The sequence below is a fragment of the Aythya ferina genome (assembly GCF_964211825.1).
Source record: "Aythya ferina genome assembly, chromosome: Z".
Taxonomy (NCBI): Eukaryota; Metazoa; Chordata; class Aves; order Anseriformes; family Anatidae; genus Aythya; species Aythya ferina.
In genome coordinates, this window is record NC_140299.1 from 74,831,494 (window position 1) to 74,854,036 (window position 22,543).

Consider the following 22,543-nt stretch of genomic DNA (forward strand, 5'->3'; position numbering starts at 1 on the left):
CCCTACTATATTAATTTGGTGTAGAGGAAGGCAGGCTTAATGCCACAGCTGGAGCCTGGAAAAAGAGACACAGGATGCTGTGAAGAGTTCATAGAATCACAGAATCATTAAGGTTGGAAAAGACCTCCAAGATCATCTGGTCCAACCACCCCCCTACCACCAATGTCACCCACTAAATCATGTCCCTAAGCACCACATCCAACCTTTCCTTGAACACCCTCAGGGATGGTGACTCCACCACCTCCCTGAGCAACCCGTCCCAGTGCCTGACTGCTCTTTCTGAGAAGAAATGGCTCCTCATTTCCAACCTGAACCTTCCCTGGTGCAACCTAAGGCCATTCCCTCTAGTCCTATCACTAGTTACCTGGGAGAAGAGGCTGACCCCCAGCTCCCCACACCTTCCTTTCAGGTAGCTGTAGACAGCAATGAGGTCTCCCCTGAGCCTCCTCTTCTCCAGACCAAACACCCCCAGTTCCTCAGCCGCTCCTCACAGGACTTGTGTCCCAGGCCCTTCACCAGCTTCGCAGCCCTGCTCCAGACACGCTCCAGGGCCTCGATGTCCTTCCTGTACTGAGGGGCCCAAAGCTGAGCACAGCACTCGAGGTGCGGCCTCACCAGAGCAGAGCACAGGGGGACGATCCCCTCCCTGCTCCTGCTGGCTGCACTGCTCCTGACACAAGCCAGGATGCCGCTGGCCTTCGTGGCCAGCTGGATGCACTGCTTGCTTGTGTTCAGGTAAGCATCAACACCTCCAGACCCTTTTCCTCTGCACAGCTTTTCCAGGCACTCTGCCCCAAGCCTCTAGCATTCAAGAGGAGGACAGGGCAGGCAGGATAAGAGGAGACAGGGCACAGGCTAACCCTGTTACACATATCCAGGAATCCCCATGGATATGTGCAACCTAGTAATGGTCAGACCAAGACATGCACACCTAGATCAGGACAAAACTGTTTTAGGATCAAACAGAAGAAAAAAGAACAAGATTTATTTAACAGATATGTTACACTCTCTATTCAGAAAATTTGGATCTGACATGGAATTACAAGCCAGTGAAGATAGACCAAAGCATAAAGGTTAGAAGATCCACAAGTTGCCTCAAGACTTAGGTGGAGGAAGCCATCAACATTTGTATCACAATCTTCCTGACAAAGGGAAGGAAGAAATCCTCAACATCAACATAACATTTGCCCTGGTGAGGAAGGAGCTTGAGACACTAATGACTCACCATAGACTTTATCTCTCTCCAGGGCTGATCCAAAGGGGCTTTGGAAGAGTGACTGTAAGAGCAAAGAAAGGGTTGTGTACTAGGAAGCATAGGCACAGCAGTTTTAAGTATTATCCTGGAGGCTTTTCATGTATGTATGTATGTATGTATGTATGTATGTATGTATTTATTTATTTATTTATTTGTTTATTTTCCCTCACTGTAGTAATTAGACTGACATTGAAAATAATTCTGTTGTTAGATGGGTAGGATTTTGATTACCTGGACAATAAGTTCTTGGCTTTGCGTAAATGTGTGCTTCTTTTTCATCATAAAAATTTTTCCCTTTAATAATAATTGTCCCTTTGACCCTTTGTAGATGAAGAACTGAGGTCTATTCTAATTCCCAATTAAGGGCCTTAATCAATGGACTGTCTTTTTTTTTTTTTTTTTTTTTCCAAAGTCTAAGTTCTTCAAAACTAATTTATACAAATAAGTCCTTTTCTTCATCTTAAACTTATATGGTTACAAAATCCCTGTCCTGAATGCTGCAACAATAAAATGGCATGTGAGTTTAATGTTATTAAATGTGAGAGCAAACATTATTTCACGGCCTTTAATTATTCCATTATTGCATTATTTTGCAGAGAAAGGCCAGACTACGCTGAAATAATTATTCCATTACTTCATTTTTTCACAGGGAGGTTACGCTGAAATGTGAGTTTTGAATCAAGTTTATGTCACTAGGTCTAGGTTACTAAACTGGAAGGTTAGGAAATAGATACAGGAGAGTGCTAGTGGAGAGAGAAGAAGGAAATTGGTAGTTGTTGCATAAAAGCAGAAAGCCTTTCCATAGAAAGGCAAAATAAAGCTTTTTACTACAGTTCACTTCAAACACTCGCTTGCTCTTTTTTTTTTTTTTTTTTTTCAAATTATACAATGTTTAAGTAGTGTTCCCCTACACTTTTCTTTCTGAAATCACCATCATTTTGTAGTAAGAGACCTACTTTGAAACAACAAACCAAAGAGTTGGAACATAACATTTAAACATTTGAAAAAACTCCATACTCTTTTGTCCATTGAATTCCCCAGATGATTTGGTCTACTTAAAATGTCACTTTTCTTTGTATTTATGGAAAACAATTGCTTGGCTTGAACCAAAATTCTAATTTCCTGTTCCTTATAGTGTCCTCAGTCTAGGAGGAGGAATGTTACACAGATGTCAGACCTTCAGATATGCCAACTCATACAAAAAGACAGTATAATTCTTCAGAAGAATATCAGGTGGATACTTCAAAAACCTGGGGAACTATGATAGCATGAGACCAAAAATTTGTTCTCGGATTTGTCATTATTTAGTGAATTACTGTTATATCCTTATAATCATGGTATTATTTGCTATATGAAAGCAAATTTCTATTATCACATCTGAATAAATAAAAAACATCGGTAACACTGCTGTGAAAATCCCAATCTTCTGAGTTACTTCAGTGGAGGACAAACAAATTTTCTTTCTAGACTGATGTGTGGGAACTATGACATGACAGTAGTATACTTTGCATGCAAATAAAATCCAGATCTGTTCTCAAAATTATTTTCTCCTTATTCCATAATTTTTCTCCCAGAAAGCTGTATTGCCTAAAATCCTTCAGGTGATCAGTCAGTCCCTTGAGCAGAAAAAAAAAAAAAGTCCTCTATTCCTGTTAGGAGCCTGAATACCCTAATTCATGATAATAACTGTCTGGAAGTCTGTAGATTACAAGACTAAGTGACACAAATGGACATCAAAATTTGGAAAGGCAGACCTCTTTGGCATTGCTGCTCTAATTTTATACAAATTTATTTTTATTCTAGGTAGAGCTGTCTTTTCATTATTTTGTTATCCTGTATTCAAAGTAAGATAAATAAATGCAAGCAATCCTATTACCACACCAGAAACAGGGAATGCATAAAACGTTGTCTTTGGGACTATACACTTGCACTATTAACAAATGACTTTTGACACTGATCCATCAGAGGCTTTCTCCCATGGTCCATTGATATATCAGATTTTGCCTGGCAACGAATCAGACTTCATCCTTTAAAACACGGCTAAAAGAGAAAACCCATGGTTTCTTTTTCTGCTAGTTACATTCACCAGACTTTTTGTCCCAAAGTACTCCTTTGTGGGTACTCTGGAAATATGAAAATTGGAATGAATTGATTAACAGATGGCATCTTCTCTAATCTTAGTGAGATACCAGCTGCCATTGTGCATGACTAGGAGAAAAAAGAAGGTGGCTGCAAGTCATCACCCTAAATCTGCTGTTCAGGTGAAGACCTTCTTTAGGTAGTGGCTCTTCCTCACGGTTTCTGCAAGTTACAAATCCTAAAGTAAGAGATGTTTCCACCAGCTGAGGCATCAGGACAGCCGCACCCAGGGTGGCTTCTCACACACTGCATTTTACTGGAAAATGCAATGGAAACAGCAATCTCTGCATCATATTTCCAGCTGCCTCTTACGTTTCTGTCATTTATATACAGCCAGCCAGACTACATTGTTCCCTCTCACAAGGAGGATGCTGTTAGTAGCTATGACCAAAAGTAGTCACATAGTCCAAAATATGACTCTGAACTTGCCAGCTGGAGATGTCATAATAGGGAAGAAGCTGTTCCAGATGTAGAATCAGCCTTCAGATAAATCCCTATGAGCTGGCAGTCTGTGTTTTAACTCTTCAGTGGTTACAGTCATCTAGGCATCAACTCCCAGGCTGAAGGGAGACCAAGACACTGAAAATGATGAAAAGCAAGCAGAAAGCTCAAGCTAAAGCCTCAGATGGCAAGAAGAAAAATACTGGGGTGACATGAAACCCTACACTACTGCATATTGGGATCATGGGAATCCCTGAAGGATGGGAGGAAATGTTTATTGATGGGAATTTTAAAGGAACATGTTAAATGCAATGAGTTTCCAGAAATGAACCAAAATGAGCTCTGATACCTGCTGAACACTCCTCAGTGTAATGTTTGTTGATATGCTGCACCTTGATTTCCACCAGACTTTTATTTCAAGTTTAGTCACAGTATTTTTAAGAAAGGAAAAAGTCCAGTGTCATTCTGGGTAGCTTATGGGAGGGATCTTGACTCAGCAGATGTCAGTTATTTACTAACTCCTTGTTTCCATCTTGGTTAGTCAAAAGCACTTTGAGAAACACATTTTACATATGCCTAAGCCTGTCCCTAAGTCCTTCTGGCAGAAACATGTGCTAGAAGCCCTCTCTTGATTGAGGGCCAGGTATAGGAGACCCATGCTGCTGTGACCCCTGCCCATCGACAGGCAGCACAGAATGGCTGCAGAGTACACCACTTCTTCTCAGGGCTGGAGCAGCAGGGCATTTCGGCAAGCCTGGGTGCTCTGTGCCTTGCTCTAGCCAGTTCCCACGCCACACTGACCAATAGGTGACCTGTGTGTCCCACATCCAAAAATAGATGAAATATACAGCCTCTTCCCTTCCAGCTCTGGCTGAGGGTGATGAGGAGATGAAATGCATCTCTGCGTTACATCAGAGCCTGCCCAGGGATGCTTACAAATGATGCAGACAGCTGCTCACTCGGTGGGCCTGGGATCCTGACACAGTTTCATGGAAACTGGGTTATGGAAGACCTAGCATTTTAGTTTATTCTGCATTTTGGATGCTGCAGTCAGGGGATCTTAGCAAAAACAAAACAAGGGAATGTGATGAGCTAGCAGTTAGTGATATTACAATTACATTTATATGGGCAGGCAGATACAGGGTTGGGCTGTTGCTGGCCCTTTCCACATGTCCTCAGAAGGGGCTAGAGTGAGAAAAGCCCTTACTGCATGCAAGAAATGCCCCAGGATTTTGCTCTTCTAAACTTAAAATGAACATCTGATGGGGGCGAGGTGTTCAGGCACAACACTATGGATAGCAGAAGACAGATATGGATAGCAGATAACATCAGGGTGATGCCTGATCCCTGGAAGTGCTCAAAGCCAGGCTGAAAGGGGCTTTGGGCAGCCTGGTCTGGTGGGAGGTTTCCTTGCCCATGGCAGGGGGTTGGAATTAGATGGGCTTTAAGGTCCCTCCCAACCCAAACCATTCTGTGATTCTAAACCTAGTATGCAGATAGATAAAGGCCTCAAGGGGATGGCAGGAAATTATAATCCAGGAAAAGGTGTTCAGGGACACCATGCTTTCTTACACTGCTTTGCCTCAGGCTTGACAGTGGGGAGAGCTGTTCTCATTTAGCTGAACAGAACCAGATTTTGGGGCAAGACAGAGCACAGGGCACAAGTTGCTGCTCTGCAAATATCAGATGAGAGCTTCTCCTCTGGAGGCAGGAAGCCTTGGGATGCACTAGGACACCACAGTGCTATGGGAGCACAAAATCAGGCATGCCAAAACTGTGTTTGGGGACCTGGAAGGCACCTTAGTGACAGGATGACTACAGGAACAAGGAAGAGGAATGGAGAGGACATTTTCACATCTTACATGCACCACCTCTATAAGGAGAGGAAACAGTACAGCTCAGTGGTGCTGTGGCAACATGCAGAGGCTCTGCTGTCCTATGGGTGCTGGCACTGATCCTGCACAGCCCCTGTGTGTGTTGATTCCTCTTCTGCATGGTGCAGGGATATTCAGCATGGCATACCTGCAGCAGAGAGCAGGCTGGGCTTGAAGGAGGGGAACCGGTGATTTGCCTGCGACAAGATTAGCTCCTACCCATGCCATATAGGTTAGGGAACTAGCTTAGTGAATTTCCTGCTGCCCTGGGTGTTTAACATGCTGTATCAATAGCACAGACTGAAAAATGCTCATGGCAACACTCTGTGAAATGGCAGAAATCTGGGAGATATGAAATGAATAGCCACACCAAACTACCAAAGGGAAGTACAATGCTCATAAGACCTATTTGTATGGAGCAACTGCTGAGGCAGAAAATATATCTGTTTAATTCTCCTTGCAGATACATAGTGATAAATAGCTCTTGAGCACTTATGCAGGGTTTGTGTGTGGTATTAAGCACCTATTTTTTTTCACTCTGGTGATGGTGTTATATCTGCCTGACCATACATTACATTCTTGTCTTTCTTCATATACATATATGCCATTTTGACATTTATGGGGTTAAAAGATGCTAGAAAATGGTGGCATATGGCTGGATATTTCCCTTAGAAGTATTTTTCCTTTGGGAAACATTGACTTAATTAAAAGCAAAATGTTTATGGGAATTTATCCATTTCATCATAATCTGACAGGAGATTATTGCAATATTTTCCTTCTGTGATGCAAAAACATCTGCTTTTTACTTTATCATTTAAACTGTGAATAGATAAAAGTGTTAAGGTCGCAATGTTCATAACAACTCAGTGTTATCAAAATTAATGTTTCTAGTATTACTAATTCCTGTTTCATAACACTATTTATAAGTTTGTTGATCTGTATTTGAGACAAGGTAGAATTTCAAAATCTTGGATTTTATGTAAAATAGAAATTATAAGCTTTGACCCAATCAAGTCATCACTTAATGATACAATTTCATTTATAGTTTCAACTTTTCATCATCCTACCCTCTAGGGTCTGCAGAGTCTAAAATTTATGCCTTCTGTTCCTCCTCACAGATGTCGATTCCAACTCTAATGACAAAGGATGAAAATCTGCAGTCTGTTTCTGGCTAATGAAACAATGTGAAATTATTTGGAGAACAAAACCGGAGCTCTGAATGAGAACCAGCAGATTTATTTATGCCTTCAAATAAGCACTCTGAAATGAGTGACTCCAACATGGAAATATTTTGCCAGTTACCAAGAGGAGGGGAAATGGGAAGAAAATTCCATTACGAATTGAAGCAGCTATCTAAAGAGCTGGCAGGCTGGTAGTTCATCCAGTTCTGTGCTTGGCAGTGCCTGTTTCAAGATATTTCATGGAAATGTACCAAAAAGTAAGGGTTGACTCGTCTCCAGTAAAGTTTCTTCCTTACCTGCAATGCAAGAATCTGGCCTTACCCCCTGCTGCAAAAGCCAGCACATTTTCTCTAGTTTGCTCTGAAAATCCTTGGAGTACCTGTCTCGTATTTTGCATAACATGCCGTGTGGTTAATCACCAAGTGCAACAAGCTGCATGTTTATAATGTAAAAAATTAAGTTTCCTCTGCACCCGCATTTAATTTCCTGGTTCCGATTCCACAGTCTGTCACTTGCTCCTGGTACAGAGCATTTCTTTCTCTCACTTCACTGTTTTGTTTCTGTGTATTTTCAACATTTCCCTCTCTCAGAGAATTGCAGAAGCACAGAACATACCGCAGCTCTCCACCTCACCTCAAGTATCCCTTCAAACTTCTTTCAATCCCATTCCTAAAGTTGCCCAGGAGCAGAAATTGCCCTGTGGCACTTGGCAGCCTCCTCTGTGGCTTCACTGTGCTTGCTCTAGGGAGAGGTTAGATTTTTCTGTTGTCCAGTCCTCTGACACTTTAAACCAATTTCTCTTGTCTTTGGAATTTATTTACTTCATCTCTATAGCTGTTTTTAAGCTATTTGCAAACATTATCATATCTCTGTTCAGATTCCTTTTCCCTAAATAGTGTTTACTTATTGCTTGCAGGTTGTGAAATCCTGTGATCACCGGCCAGGAGCAAGGTTTGGGTGGGGGCTGGACACAAGCATTTGGCTGCAGTTGCGTGGTAGAAAGGGTATGGACAGTCTTCAGTGCCTGCTCTTGATTATGGCACCTCTGACCTCATCTCAGAGAGCCAAAATGATGGAGACTCTATGGCCTCCCCAGCACTTTACCATCCGTGTTGTTGGTTGGATTTCTGTGATGAATTTACACAGAAACATTAATCTCAGTAGTTGTCGTCTTTTATGACACAAACAGAAAGAAGACGCTTCTCCTTTCCTTTGCTATAGCCTATGAAGCATGTAGGGACCTGCTCCCTGCGTTAGACTGAGCAGTCTCTCCTTCAGATCATGTACCTCAACAACTTCCATTTTCTCGTCTTGATTTTCTGGCAGTCCATGTTGTACTTTCAGAACAGCACTCCAATTACAAGTTAATCCAGCTGAGGCTTTATTAGTGATAAGCAGAGGAGGTTTCTTTTCCGTCTCATTACCTACATGCCATGTCTTTACAGCATAAAATCCTTGACTCACATCCAGCTTCTTACTTGCCTTAATTCCCACATCCTTTGCAGAGAACTGGGCTGACAGCCACAGCCCAGCCTGCCTTTGCACAGTTGACTATGCCTAAAAGTAAAATTTTGTGCTTGTCTTTCATTGTGTTTTTAAAACCACCTGAATTTTTACTGTCATGCTGTTCCTCACTGCAGGCCATAAAGTTTGATGTTGTCTTCCAGTTTAATGAATATATCCTCAACTCATATACTTTCTCATTACCCAAGGTGTTAATGAGAAGATTAAATAGTTTTAGACCCAACAAAGATCCAATAAAGCCTCTTCCTTCTGTTCTGAGTCAGTGGATTCCTGCCAGTATTGTATCTGCCTTGCAGAAGTTTCATCCAAACCATATTTCTGTTGCTTGATTGCAGAAGTATCAAAGTCTCCTTATTGTCGATATAATTGGCATCCTCAACCTATCCAAAGCCATCAGGACTGCTTTCTGCCTGTCAAGGAAACCTGTGTATTTAGACAGGCCTTATTTTGTTATACTCAGATTGCTTATTATTCACTGTATGTCCTTCTGCATATCGAATAGTTCTCCAAGGATTGAAGCTCAGTTGCTTTCTCTGGTATTCCTTCACTCCTCTTTTCGCTGCCCCTCTGCCAAAATTGAGCATGACAGTTGCTCTTCCTATGAGCATCCCTTTTAAAGATCTCAGAGAGAACAACTGGCCTCAGCCACACTCAGATGATCAGAAAACCATTAATTTTGCTAAGTATTCTCCAGCTTGTTTCACCTAATTCTGCTCTAGATACATACCTTGTCTATCTGTATTTGCCACCTGATTGCTACAAACCTTTTCAGTGAGGACTGGAGCACTAAAAAAGGCATTCATTGCAATGTCATCTATTATTTTTCCACTCTGTGGAACAGGAAGTCAACATTTTCCTTTGCTTTTTCTCTACCAGTAATGCTGCCACAGAATCATTTCCTATTATATTTCAGGACACATTATGCCTCTGCCTTTTTGATCTTGTCCTCATATGCTTGTGCTACTCTATTCATGTTATGCTTAGCAACCTGATCCATTTTCCATTTTCTGTGAACTCTCTTCTTTGCTTAAAGCCAATGAAGAACCAATAATTTAGCACAGCAAGTCTCCTACTGCACCTCTTACCTTCCCTCTAGGCCAGTTTTTGCTTTTGTGGTCTTTAACTCTAAATAACTCCTACAAAGCCCTCTATCCATCAGAGCTTTCAGTTACAATTTCTGTTGAGCTTCCTGAAATCTGCCTACCCCAAATACATTAATTTTAGTTTGCTCTTGCCTTCAGAAGCCACAAATGTGGTAATTTCATGGCCATGCTAGAGGCTCTCTAACCTTTTTGTTTTCAGGTCTTGCCATGGTCTAACCACTCTGCTGCACAGTTCCTGAATTACCCCTTTCTTCACAGTTAGCTGAAGGGATGAATTCACATTTCCCAGATTTGTTTCCCTGTGCAAGGTGAGGCTTAAATGAATGTAACTTTATTATTATCATTAATTAGCTAAGTTTTTAAATGACTTGCTGTTCTTATAAAGTGTTTTCTCTGCTGGACATGTCAGGGGATTTTACTAGATAGATGAATTCAAGACTGACAAGTAAGTCTCAGAATCTTTTCCAGTAAAATTACGGTATCTTACAAGCTTTTGGTTAGGAGGAAATTAAAATGCAAAAGCTATTCTTTCCTCAGTCAAACCAAGGCTTCTTTTTAGATAAGCAAACAGTGAAGCTACAAGAATGCTAATCAGTTTGGGACATGAAGAACAAAGAATTTCTCTCTCTCCTGAAAATCTACCCTCCCACTTAATTAAAAAATAGTTTCCTGTGGAGGATAATGAGGGGAAAAAGGCGAGTGGGGAGCAGAATTAGTAAGAGCTGGAGAAGCATATGCCACAACGGAAGGTTTATTTTTGACTTTTTCTGACTCCTTCTGGAGGTCTGGGGCTGGGCAGGAGTGTGCAGTGTGGACTCACCCTCCTGGCACTCCCTGTTTAGGGAGGTAAGGTCAACCCTGCCAGCGCCCTGGGGAGAAGAGGGTGAGTGGGACAGGGGATGGGGGACACCACACCGCTAAAGGATGGGAAGAGAGGGTTTCACTGGAGCAATGCCGCATTCTTGGTCAGAGATAACAGGTGAAAAAGGAGCACCATGACCCCTGTACTGCTGATAGACCCAAACCTTACTAGAATCTGAGAGAAGTCTGCAAAAACACATCTGCTTCCCATAAGCCCCTGGAATTGCAGTGTTGAGGAGGCTATCAAACTAAAAAATAAAGCGATGAAATAAAATAGAAACTAGAAGCTTGGCAGGACAGGAAAGATGGAGATGAAGAGCAATTAAGAGAGAGAGCTGTGGGAGCTGTTAAAGACAGGACAGCTTTAATAACCCTGAGAGCTATAAATCCTTATGATTCACCTTATCAACCAATCCACCCAACTGCAGCAAAAGAGAATGCCTTCCTCTCATATCCTGGCTGGTGGGGAGAGGGGAGTGAGAATGACTATTTTATTTCCTAAGGAAGAACTGGTGCATGCTCCTGTGGCTGTTTCAGACATCTCACAAGCAGTACCCACTGCACAAATCAGCATCAGTGCAGATAACAACAACAGAACAGCTACATAAGGATAAAAACAAAACCAAAAACAAACAGAAAAAGCAAAGGGAGCTGCTGGAGCACTTTGGGTGATTATGAAGGCGATGCTTTGTCACTTCACCTTGGTTTTCCTTGGGATACTCTCTTGTCTGCATGCACAGGCTTATCAGTTCTTTATTAAAGGTAAATTTTCATCCAGAAAAAATGGCCCTTGCTCTCCATGAAAAAAAAAAAAAAAAAAAAAAGAAAAAAAAAAAAAAAAAAGAAGGAGAGAGAGAGAGAGAGAAAATGGAATTTTCAGCACTTTCATTATGCAAAACCCTTCAGAAGAGTCTCATAAAAAACATGACTCAGCATCCCTGGGGCAAATGGACATATTACCACATTTTGTACACTCTGGGCTATTTCTCAGCTACCTTTTCTCCCACAGTAGACAAAAAAACACTATTATTTGTTTCAAAGATGCTTTCCTGCGAAGGGATGAAAATCCTTCAAAGAATTACATAGAATTGGATCATCCCCAAAATACATGCATTCAGATGAAAATAACAATTCTTTCTGAAATTTGTAGCCCTACAAATCATTCTCAGTATGCAGAACAGCAGGAACTTTTTGCCAGTAAATCTGAAAACTGAAAATTTAGGTAAAACCAAGATGTTCCATGGCCTCTTAGACCATCTACCTACTAGCAGAAAAAGCCTCCCTTATGAAAAATGTCAGACTCACCCAGCATATATTTGCATAAGGGTTAATTTGCCATGAATACCTAGGGGCAAAATTGGTTTTCTATTGACTACTACATTGCCTAAGAATATCCTTACAATATTCTTATTCTTGTGCCTATACGTACGTATTTTCATGCATGAAATAGCTTAAGATCTCCACAGTATGTATGAATCCATTAATGACAAAACTTTTAATTAAGAGTATTTGTATTTAGAAAAAGGGCTAAAAAGCCCAAGTATTACTCATTCTCAGCCTTGTTTATGCATATTCATTTAGGTTAGGTATATATCCAACATAATGACAAGCAGTTCAGCCAGGGATTACTAATCACAATCCATCTCTTTCCTAATGCAACACAGTTTTTTACTGTTTGTTTCTTTTATTGCACTGAATCCTTTTCAGCTCAGCAGAACTAAAAGCAAAGATGAATGTAGAAAGCGTCACCTTTCAGAAATGCTGGGTCATTACATTAGGTTTTTCAAATGTCTTCTCCTCCGGGAGATGAGGTGGCTCAGCAGGGACTGCTAGGATGGAAACGTATCAATGCATTCCTCATCTTATTAAAGATGCCAGTATGATCCTCGCAGTCTGTACTGATGCAATAAGAGCTAAGACAAGTCATTTAATGAAGCTGTGAAATGATTAAATACCACAGCTCATAATCAGATAAGACATTTCCAGGATAGATAATTTTGCAGTCACCCCCTACAGACACTGCAGATGACAAAATAAGTACCAGAAATAAGGAAGTAATATCAGACACAGAACTTTGCTTCAGGCTTTTTGTTTCACATCCATTCCCGTATGAAGTTGTTTTTGATCTGGTAGTCTTCCAAAAGAAGAGCTGTATAATCTTGTTTGCAATGAGGCAAGTCTAGAAGGCCAGTGAACTCAGGACTAAGTTGGGAAAACCCAACAGTCTCCCCTGTACCATGCAAAATAACCTGGTGGCAAAAGGAGGTCCAGTGGTGTTTGCTGAGGACTGCTCAAGCACCAACGAGACACCTGTAGGAACCATCGTTTGGGTTAAAAGTCTTTATTTGCCCCATGACATATTTAAGCAGGTGATTTCACTACCCAGGAACCACCGTGCACATTACTGTCCTCCGCTTGCATTTGAAGGAGAAAAGGTGCATATTCTGTTCTCCTTTCTTCTCTGAAATGTTTCATAAATGAAATGACTGACCCAAAATGCTGTGTAACAGCAGTCTTCAAAAAAAAAAAAGGAAAAAAAAAAAGGTGTGTAGTAACCTGCATTTCAGGCAAGAGAGTTGCCTCATCCCTGGGGCACCATGAGCCAAGACATCGGGATGTGGCTCAGTTGTATGTTTCTCTTTGCTTGCAGAGATCAAAGCATTTGTCAACTATATTTCCAGCCCCAAGAGAGCAAAAAGGTGAGAAATGGGTAAAGGAAAGGAAGAAATGGGTAAAGGGAAGTGATTTCTCATTTTTTAGTTTAATTCTGATTTTCTTTCTTTCTTGTACCCACAGCAATAATAATTTTTGTCTTTCAGGTTGTATTTCATGTCTGTCTTTTCTGTTGAGAAAATGGCAGTGATGAGAGTAAACCCTGTTCTGTGCATGGGGAATTTAAGGCAGCTCTTTTTGGGTGGACATAGGTCTAGTTTGTAGTCTATTTTCTGTCCACACTCTGTGAGCTTTAACTAAAAGACATTTAATAAACTGATGGCCTCACAGCAGCATGTCTACATTACTCCTGGGGTTTGCACTGCCTTAGGTGGTGTAATTTTGTCCATACCACACCTGTTAATTGACATTCTCTGGGTAGAAAAAATATAGTACAAGGATTAAGGAAGAAAGAAAAAAAACAACACACACACAAAAAAAAAACCAAACCAAAACAAAACAAAAAAAAACACACAAAAAAACCCCTCATTAAGTAAAGCCAAGCTCTCACACCCTGGTGTAAAGCAGACTTCCTATTACAGGAACCCATTTAAATTGCATCCTTTCAGAAGATTTATAGCATTTCCAGAGGTCACTGTCTGGGACAAGTGGGGTGCTTTACCTGACACTTGATACTACACAACCATGACTTTTCCTGACAGCATCAACAGGAAACAGGGTGATTGTTCTGTGACACATGGTACAGATTCAGGGTGATTGATGCACTGCATTTGTCAAGCCGATGTACGTGGCAAGAGCAGAGAATTATATGGTTTTCTCATCTGTAGGGTTGTGTCCTGAAATTTCTTGTCTGAAAGATGATACAAGAGTGTTGGACATTGTTGCCTGCCTGAAAAACTTCTTAATGTTATCCATGGCCTTAAAACTGAATTTTCAGTGATCACACATGTCATGTAACAAGCTACTACTGACTTAATGGGTACTCACAGACTTTGGCAGAGACATGACAAAATATGCCTAAATGAAAGTGTATTTTTTGTGCATGAGGAAAACAGCTGAGGACGACCACGTTCCCACAGTGACCCACTTGTAGACACCACAGCTCTCCCCTCAGAGTGATCCCAATCAGATAACAAGGGCTCAAAGGTATGGGAGTTCCTGTTGTGTGTTTTGCAATACAAACATGGCACAGGTGGAGTGGATGGTCTACTGTTTTCTCCTGATATGAGCTTCCCTGAAGTCATAATGCTACTTTGATGGTTTTATTTTTTTTTTAATTAAATATAATATAATATGATTTAATTTTACCTTGTTTCATATATTTATGTATGTCTTAGCAGGAAATCCAGCAGCAGCAAAGCTGAAATGTCAGTGTAACAGATATGAACCATCTCCCCTGAGTCGGCAATGGTATCTTCATCTCCTGGGTGTAACCAGTAGACAGTGGACTTGGTTGTCTTCATAGCACCACACCAATGGCTAGCCCCACACAAGCCATCTGCAACAGCATTTGGAGGTGACCCAGGTTCTCTGGTTTCCTGACCTGAAAGGCTTAGTTAAAAATTGCTTTCTCTTGTCACTTATTTGACTAGCATGCTATATGTTCCACACACATACACTCTAATCTTACCTATCACCAGTAACCCAGCTTTACTGCTAATATCTGTTATTTTGTGGCAGTTTAGATTCTGTAGGAAAGTTCCTTTTCCCAAATGGGCATTCCATGGAGGAAACACCCTTTAAATAACCCAGCTGTAACTCCATCATTTACAGCATTTTCTCTGGGCTACCATCACAGATGACAGGGTCTGTCCTGGAGTTGCCTTGTCTCTCAAATACCTGTTTTCAGAGAATGTGCATTTCTCCCTGTATTAGAGAGCTATGTTAAGATTTGATTCCACCACTTATGGACTTGACTTCTTATCTGCAGGGGGGTCACTCAAAATTAGAAAACCTATGCTATAGTCCATGCCTTTGGAACCCAGTTCCTTTTCTAGAGATTGCTTGCCCTGCTGGCTTACATTATCAGGTCAGTCCAGCAAAGAACATCTACTATGTGCTGTGCCTGGTGGAGTGATGGGCTGGTCTGTGTTGTTTCCAATATGAAGTAGGATTCCTGGATCACTGCATACACTGAGCAAGAGGACACAAGGGAGAGCAGGGGCAAATGCAGCCACAAAAATCAATGTTTAATTTATTTCCACAAAAAAAAATGTGAAATGCCATTGCCATTTTCCGTGATCCTGTCCAAAAGTACCATGGATTTAGTATGCTACAGATTTTTCTCCTTCACAAAAATGACTAAAAGAAGTTATTTCAGACATAAATAAAACAAGCCCAGTTATTAATGGGTAAGCATAAAAAAAAAATGCCAGCACATTAAAGAGATGAAAGAATCATTTGGGAATTTGGGAGCTGGACTTTGACAGCTGAATTAAAAAATAAAATGCCCCCAGGAATTATCAACAAAAGCTACCCATTTAATTACACAGCTGTGTCACTCCATAGGCCTGAGGCACCTCAAACCAACCCTTCAGCACCAGCAGCAGCACGATCTCAGCACAGATGGATGTGCTCTGCCCACCTAGAGCCTGCACAGCTTGAGTCCTGATGAATCACACTGCAGCAACCAGGACTCCAGCACAGGTTAGGCAGATGTGTGTACAGAAGGTCATATAATGGCTGGGAAGACCATGCTGCAGCTTGTGCCTGTCCTGCACCAGGTACCTGCTACAACTAGGGGGATGAAGCCAGCCCTCTGGTTTGGATGTAATCATGCTGCAGCATCAGAGTCTGCACTGGTTCCAGCACTAGGCAAGGTACTGGTGAGATACCTGAGCTAGCTTAGACACCACCAGCAGCCATAAGTGTGCAGGGTCAACTAAGTGAATATTTACAGAGCTGTTCCAGTCTGAGCTCCACCCTGCTGCAGCTGCAGTGCCATCAGCACCCAGGTTTAGAGCTACCTGGAGGATTTTGTAATTCATCACCAGCAGAGCCTGCATCCAGCAGAAGCTGCTGAACATTTTAACCATGCATAGCCGTGTCATTTCTATATTAGAGAATTAAAGCAGGAGTTTCGTCTGATAATTTTTTCATACCACCCAAATACTACACTACTTTTCTGCTTTCAGATCATGCTTCTTTGAGACCCAAGAAAGGTGTGACTTTCAGGAGAAAGACCTACTGTCAGCAGTAAGCATATGTCCAGTCACAGTGTGAATCACTCTGTTCTGCTAAAGGCTGTTCTTTTTGCTTTCTCTAGCAGTACCGTCCACTTGTGTTAATAAGCATCTTGTCTTGTCATTGTCAAACAAGAGAAGAAACTGAAGAATTCTGAAGAACCAAAGTTCATTTCGGATAACCAAGTGACACTAGTGACTATTTTTAAACACTTCCAATTTCAATACGTTTTTCAGTACAGAGCTGGTTATAAGGGGTTATAATAACCTCTGCCTGTAGAGCTCATTCCTTTTAAGGGTCTGTACTTTTTGCTGGTAAAAAATAAATTTGCTGGTAAAAATAAATCCACAAAGGGAAGCTTTTCTCATGCAGTTGTATTAGTAAAAATGTTTTAGTACAGAGTAGACATAATTTAACTATCTTCAATATGAAGGACTGAATACTTTTTACTGGACTTGTGACAAAGGGAACATGGTATTGTTCTACCAGGACTTCTAGATCAGTTACAATCTACAGTATATTTCACAGTCCTTTGAAATTTCTGTCTCACCACCTCTGCAGTTATTCAGACTCAGCTTCATCTTTTTCAGTGTATTTTTTCCTTAGCAGGTGTTTTATTTTTTACCTTACCAACCTTTTCAGGACTTTGTTACTATGTTGAGGTGCATCTCTCTTGATGCAGACTGACAGCTATGAAGGAGGTAGAGCAGATTGCTATTCAAGCCCAGGCAATCTCATGTCAGTGACACCTGGGGTATGCCAAACCCTTGTCCACTGATTCTTCTACATGAGTAGTATCCCGCTAGGCTCATTTCAGTATACTTCTCTTCCACTGACTCATAGCTATGGCTCCTTTTGTATCAGATGGTCTTCATCAGCTGAAAGACTTGTAAGGAGAAACATGGACATTGTCCAAATCTGACTCCAACGTCTTTTAAATTGACTTTCACCTCCCACTCCACATTTTCTTTGTAGCCTATTAATGTCAGTTTAAGGTCATAAGCCACTCCAGTTGCTTGACCTTGATGACCAAACTTTACAACATTTAAATTGTTTTAATTGCAGCTCAGAGTGCCAGTTACATAGGAGTCAGTTGCAAAGCTAAGCTTTATCTGGCCTTGCACACATTTTTTATATTGTTATTTTTTTCAAAATATTTTTTCCTACTGTTTGGCAGTACACCTGACATCCTTGTCAAGTTCTCTCCCGCCTATGGCAACAGGTCTCAGTAGGTGCCATACAAGTCTGACTTTGACATTGTTTTTATCCATGTACGTTTCCTTTTTAATTCGTCGCACTTTTTTTCACTTATTATTTCCTCAGTCTCTCTCAGGCACTTCATCTATTTCATTGTCACTGTGCACATTTGTCACAGCTAATCAGTTTTCTAATATGAGTTCTTGTAGCAATCTGGTGCACGGATGTGATTCCCAAGTGCCTTGCAGTGCAGAGGCATGTATCACTTCATCCTAAAAAGCCCATGCGTGTACATGGCTATGAGCATGCTTCACATTTGTAACATGCTGATCTGAGTGTCCTTCATTGTCAGTCTGACCATATCGCTTGTGCATTAAATTCTTGGAGAGCTACAAACGTTTTTCCAACATGCACTTTCCTATAGTGAGAAGGTGACATGCGTGCCAGCAGACTACTGTCCACTGCTGAATGTGGCTGAAAAACCCTCCTTGGGGCTTTTCCTTTTTCTTCAATTGCAACTTCTCAGTAAAATCGCTAACAGCTGTCCCTTTCTTAGCAGTCAGAACTCCTGATTACACATCCAGTCTTTGTCTTCTGCCAACCACCAACTGGGATTTGCATTTTTTTTTTTCCCTGAGAATTCACATACTGCAGTGGTTTAAAAAAAACAACACAGGGAAGGTGACGTGCGTTTCAAACTGCGGATTTTAAAAACGAGAGGCTAGGACATGCGATGCCCACTGGGTGGCTCCAGACACTGAATCTTGCTCCTTCTATAGCTACCCCTGTCTACACAGAGCCACCCCAGGTCTCTGGAAATGCATGGCAGTGCTGACTGCTAGCATGGATTACGGGGCAGGGCCTCTGCTATACAAACACGTAATGCACCGGATAGATAAATTATTAATGGCTATTAATGACTGTTTGCATCACAGCAGTACCCAGTGGCCCTGTGTAGCATACCTGTGCAGAAAGGAGCATTAGGGCCTCAACTCCACCCATTGCACTTGAAGCACTTAACTGAGACACCCATCCTCAAAGGAAATGGACTTACACAGGCTGTGCAGGTGATGTTCTTTATCTCATTGACAGCACAGGGAGACGATGGTCTAAATGGAGATTCTTATTTAAACTCCTGCAGTTATACAGGATGAGTCTGTGCCTTTGGGAGAAGGGAGTTACTAAGGAGCAAAGCCATAGTAGTGTTTTACTCAGCTCTGTGAGCATGTACATGCTGTATGTCCTGGTCTTGCCATACACAGCACCTAAAGAGAGGTTTGGCAGAGCAGGGTAAAGGCCTTTCATTGAAGCTGAGCACAGACTAAATAGTCACTGTGAAACACCAACATAGAAAACTCACCTGGATCTGTTATCTAGCTCAGTGCCTTCTCTTTGCAAACAATTCTGCAGGTTTCTCATCTGTTTCAAAATTGTTCAAGTGTATGTCACCCACTTGTGAACATGTCTTTCTGATACAGAATTTCCTTGATTATCTGTTTATTTATTTAATTATTTATTTTATTTCCAGCCACCAAATGCCACAGCGATTTCCAACTAATTGTCTGGAAGGAGTTGTTGAGCAAGGCCCTGCACACAAGCCAACCAGTCCAGGATTCAAGCCAAGCCATGTCCAGGAATGATAAGCCTAACTCTAACAAGGAAAGGAATGTAAACTAGTCCTTTTTGTTTTACTCAATGAAATGATCTAATTTGGCCTGTGATAAAGATTTAATTCAGATGTAATGAAGTCAACAATTTCTACTCTTAATGCTATCCCATGATTTACTGCTTCAGGAAACCCCTGTCAGTTCTACTAGGCTTAAAAGAAGTGAGAAAATCTTAGATGGGTTTGCACACAGAAGGGATGTGGTGATCCAGTATGTATGGTAAATAAATGAAGAGATTTCCCCATCTTGCAAACAGCATCACACAGACACTCATGTAAATCTTTTAGCCTTGAAATGTTACAATTGAGGAGTGCTTGAAGTTTTGCACTTGATGTGTCTACTGGTGGGTCTCATCTAGTATGGCAACAGAAAGCTGGACTTGGGCAACCTGTAGCTTCCACACTACTGCATGACTGCTATGACCAAAATTGCCCTTTTCTTGTTGGATCTAGTCAAAAGATTAGGATATGAGGGAAAAGCATGGAGCTGGGACAGGAGAGGGTCAGGCTGCGTGTTAGGAAAAGGTTCTTCACGGGGAGGGTGGTCAGGCGCTGGGACAGTGGTCATGGCACTGAGCCTTCCAGAGTTCAAGAAGTGTTTGGGCAGTGCTGTCAGACAAAGGGTCTGGGTTTTGGGTGGTCCTGTGTGGAGCCAGGAGCTGACCTCGAGGATCCATGCGGGTCCAACTTGGGATACTCAGTAATGCTATGATTCTAAGAGATTGTAACTGCCCTTTTCACTAAAAAACTTGTCCTTAAAAACTTATTCTGTCCAGAACAGATTTTTAACCTAAGTGTGCCTTCCTTCTTGAGGAACATGTCTCTTAATCTATAGCATACTGACATGGACGAAGTATCAGAGGCACTAGAGGTAGAAATTCATTGATATATACTGGTTACTGGTGGAGGTCTGGAATTTCTTATACTTTTTTTTTTTTTTTTTTTTTTCCTTTTTTCCTGCCAGATTAGGCAAGTGGGTCTCTTTATGCAGGTCCATATGTGGTAGACACATTTGAAGAGATCAGACATAGCTGGAGTGGAGGGAGTCTGTGCTCATACTGAACAGTCAATCTTTTTGTCCTTTTTATTAGATGCATAGGCATCGCTAAACAATTACAGATTTGCAATGCCTAGGAGTAGTGGAAAATCCGTAAATTTGTATTCAGATCACCATCACTTAAGTAACTCTGCTTTTTTAAGTATGGGTTGAGTTTCAAAACCAAAGCAATAAGCTGTGCTACTCTCTCCTTCCTTCCTTCCTTCCTTCCTTCCTTCCTTCCTTCCTTCCTTCCTTCCTTCCTTCCTTCCTTCCTTCCTTCCTTCCTTCCTTCCTTCCTTCCTTCCTTCCTTCCTTCCTTCCTTCCTTCCTTCCTTCCTTCCTTCCTTCCTTCCTTCCTTCCTTCCTTCCTTCCTTCCTTCCTTCCTTCCTTCCTTCTCTTTCTCTCTTTCTCTCTTTCTCTCTTTCTCTCTTTCTCTCTTTCTCTCTTTCTCTCTTTCTCTCTTTCTCTCTTTCTCTTCTTTCTTTCTTTCTTTCTTTCTTTCTTTCTTTCTTTCTTTCTTTCTTTCTTTCTTTCTTTCTTTCTTTCTTTCTTTCTTTCTTTCTTTCTCTTTCTTCTCTTTTTCTTCTAGTGCCACATCTGAATATATTGTACCATATGTAAAAACCTCAAACCCATTTCCACCCAGCAACTCTTAGCCCATTTCTCTTCTGAGATCATCTTGCAAGTCCAAAGGATTTCTCTAATCACACCACAGAGTGGGTTACTTTGGAAATCTGAGACTTCCTGTTGTTGAAGCTTTTAGCCTGGTTTTGTTTTGTTCTCTGTTTTCCTAAGAAATGTATCACATGTGAAAAGCACCCCAGCAAAAGCTCTGTGGGAGGGGAAGGATGTGATGTTTTGGAAACCAAAGTCCCTAGGGGCTGCTGAAACTGAAATCCGTGCAACTTCAGCAGATGAACCCTGACATTGATAAGTCTTAGTGGAGAACCAGACAGAGATTCTGGGGGCAAACAGCTGCTGCTGTGCTGAAAGTTTGATCTTCCCTCATAAGGAGAGCAGAATCTGTAGAGACTGCTTGGGAAGATGGGACATTTTTGTTATTTTGCTTTTGGAGAGCTCTCCAGTGCAACTGTTCAAACAGGCAATATGCAGAGGTAGACCAAAGTCTGTCTACAAGCTGCATCTGGCACTTTAGGTAAAACCCCAAAATGCTGATTAAACAATGTCCCCTCTACACCTGATCTTTTTTCTCCAGCTGTTATTAATGCGGCAGTTGCAAAACACTCATGCTTTTGTGGGCCATGCACTTGGAAGACAAGTGGCTGTCTGCACTAACACACACTTATGGCAACTCTTCATATCTCTCTGGAGGCTGACTGCAAGGAAATTGATGAGAACTTTATAACAGGAGCATTATGACAATGCCACCTCATGTCCTGGTTTGCACCTTGTGCTCCGTGGGAGGTCTAATCAGCTGGTTCTGACATCAGACAATCCCTCATTTGAAGGTGTTCACTCACATCTGTCTGACACATGTTCTCTCTGTCATGCAAAGACTATTAGTGCCAGTTGCAAGAAAGACAGAATTATAGTCAGAGATCTCAGCCTGAGACATGCTTAGCTTTTATCCTGGGAAAAAGAAGCAGGAAATAAAACTCTGACATTAGAAAGAAACGAAACAGTGGATATCAGGACAGAAATTGGTAAAGGTACAGCAGCTGTGATTAGCTCAACTGAGCCCTTTGCCTGTATGTGCTGGACACTGCAATAAGAAGAGAAGTTAGCGTAGACCCCAGCTAACACCACAGATATGTGATGCACTCATAGTTTGTTAATAAGATAGTGCATTAATAAAATATTGTTTTCTGCTGTTTACAGATCAGCTCAATGAGCATCTTCTTCTCACGACCGAGCCCAGCCTCTCAGAGAATACCCAGATTTGAGCCTTTACCTGGAAAGATTCCAGCACACTAATGTAATGAGACAATAATCCTGCCAGCTTTGGAGAATTGTCAGTCCCATTTGGATCTGCATCTACCTTGATTTGGACTTCTGTCTAGCAGCTGTTTATTAGGAAAAATCTAACACAATAAAATGACACAGACTTCAGTAGTCAAAGCAACTTTTGGTCAATAGATGATTGTCATCTCTCTTCCTCCTGCAGAGCTCATCTTCCATCTGCGAGCTGACAGGGAGCCTCTGTGTTGGTCCATCAGGTTAAGTACTTTTCTTGGCTGGAGGCTCTACTTGTCCCACGGTCCCTCCCACAGGCATCGTTCAGTTCAAGAGATCTTTGAAACACTTCCCAAACTTTTTTAAGTATAGATCCAAGCAGCGTGGCAGCATTGGGACATGAGATGCTGGGCAGGAAGGAGTTTCTGCATGTATGCACCACCCGCCCACATCAGCAAGGCACCAGCAAACAGCAAATACACTTTTGTCCCA

The 22,543-nt window shown here is 41.5% G+C and overlaps 1 protein-coding gene and 1 long non-coding RNA gene across 9 annotated transcripts in view; both read right to left on the reverse strand.

The window, feature by feature from the left end:
- PALM2AKAP2 (PALM2 and AKAP2 fusion) overlaps window positions 1-22,543 on the reverse strand; it is a 262,326-nt gene that overhangs the window by 172,286 nt on the left and 67,497 nt on the right. The gene's annotated exons all lie outside the window — the stretch shown is intronic.
- Window positions 969-1,281, reverse strand: LOC311427272. The gene is made up of 2 exons (XR_014687273.1): window positions 1,226-1,281; window positions 969-1,142 (listed from the first exon to the last, which is right to left on the reverse strand). It is a non-coding gene; the product is annotated as an uncharacterized lncRNA (long non-coding RNA).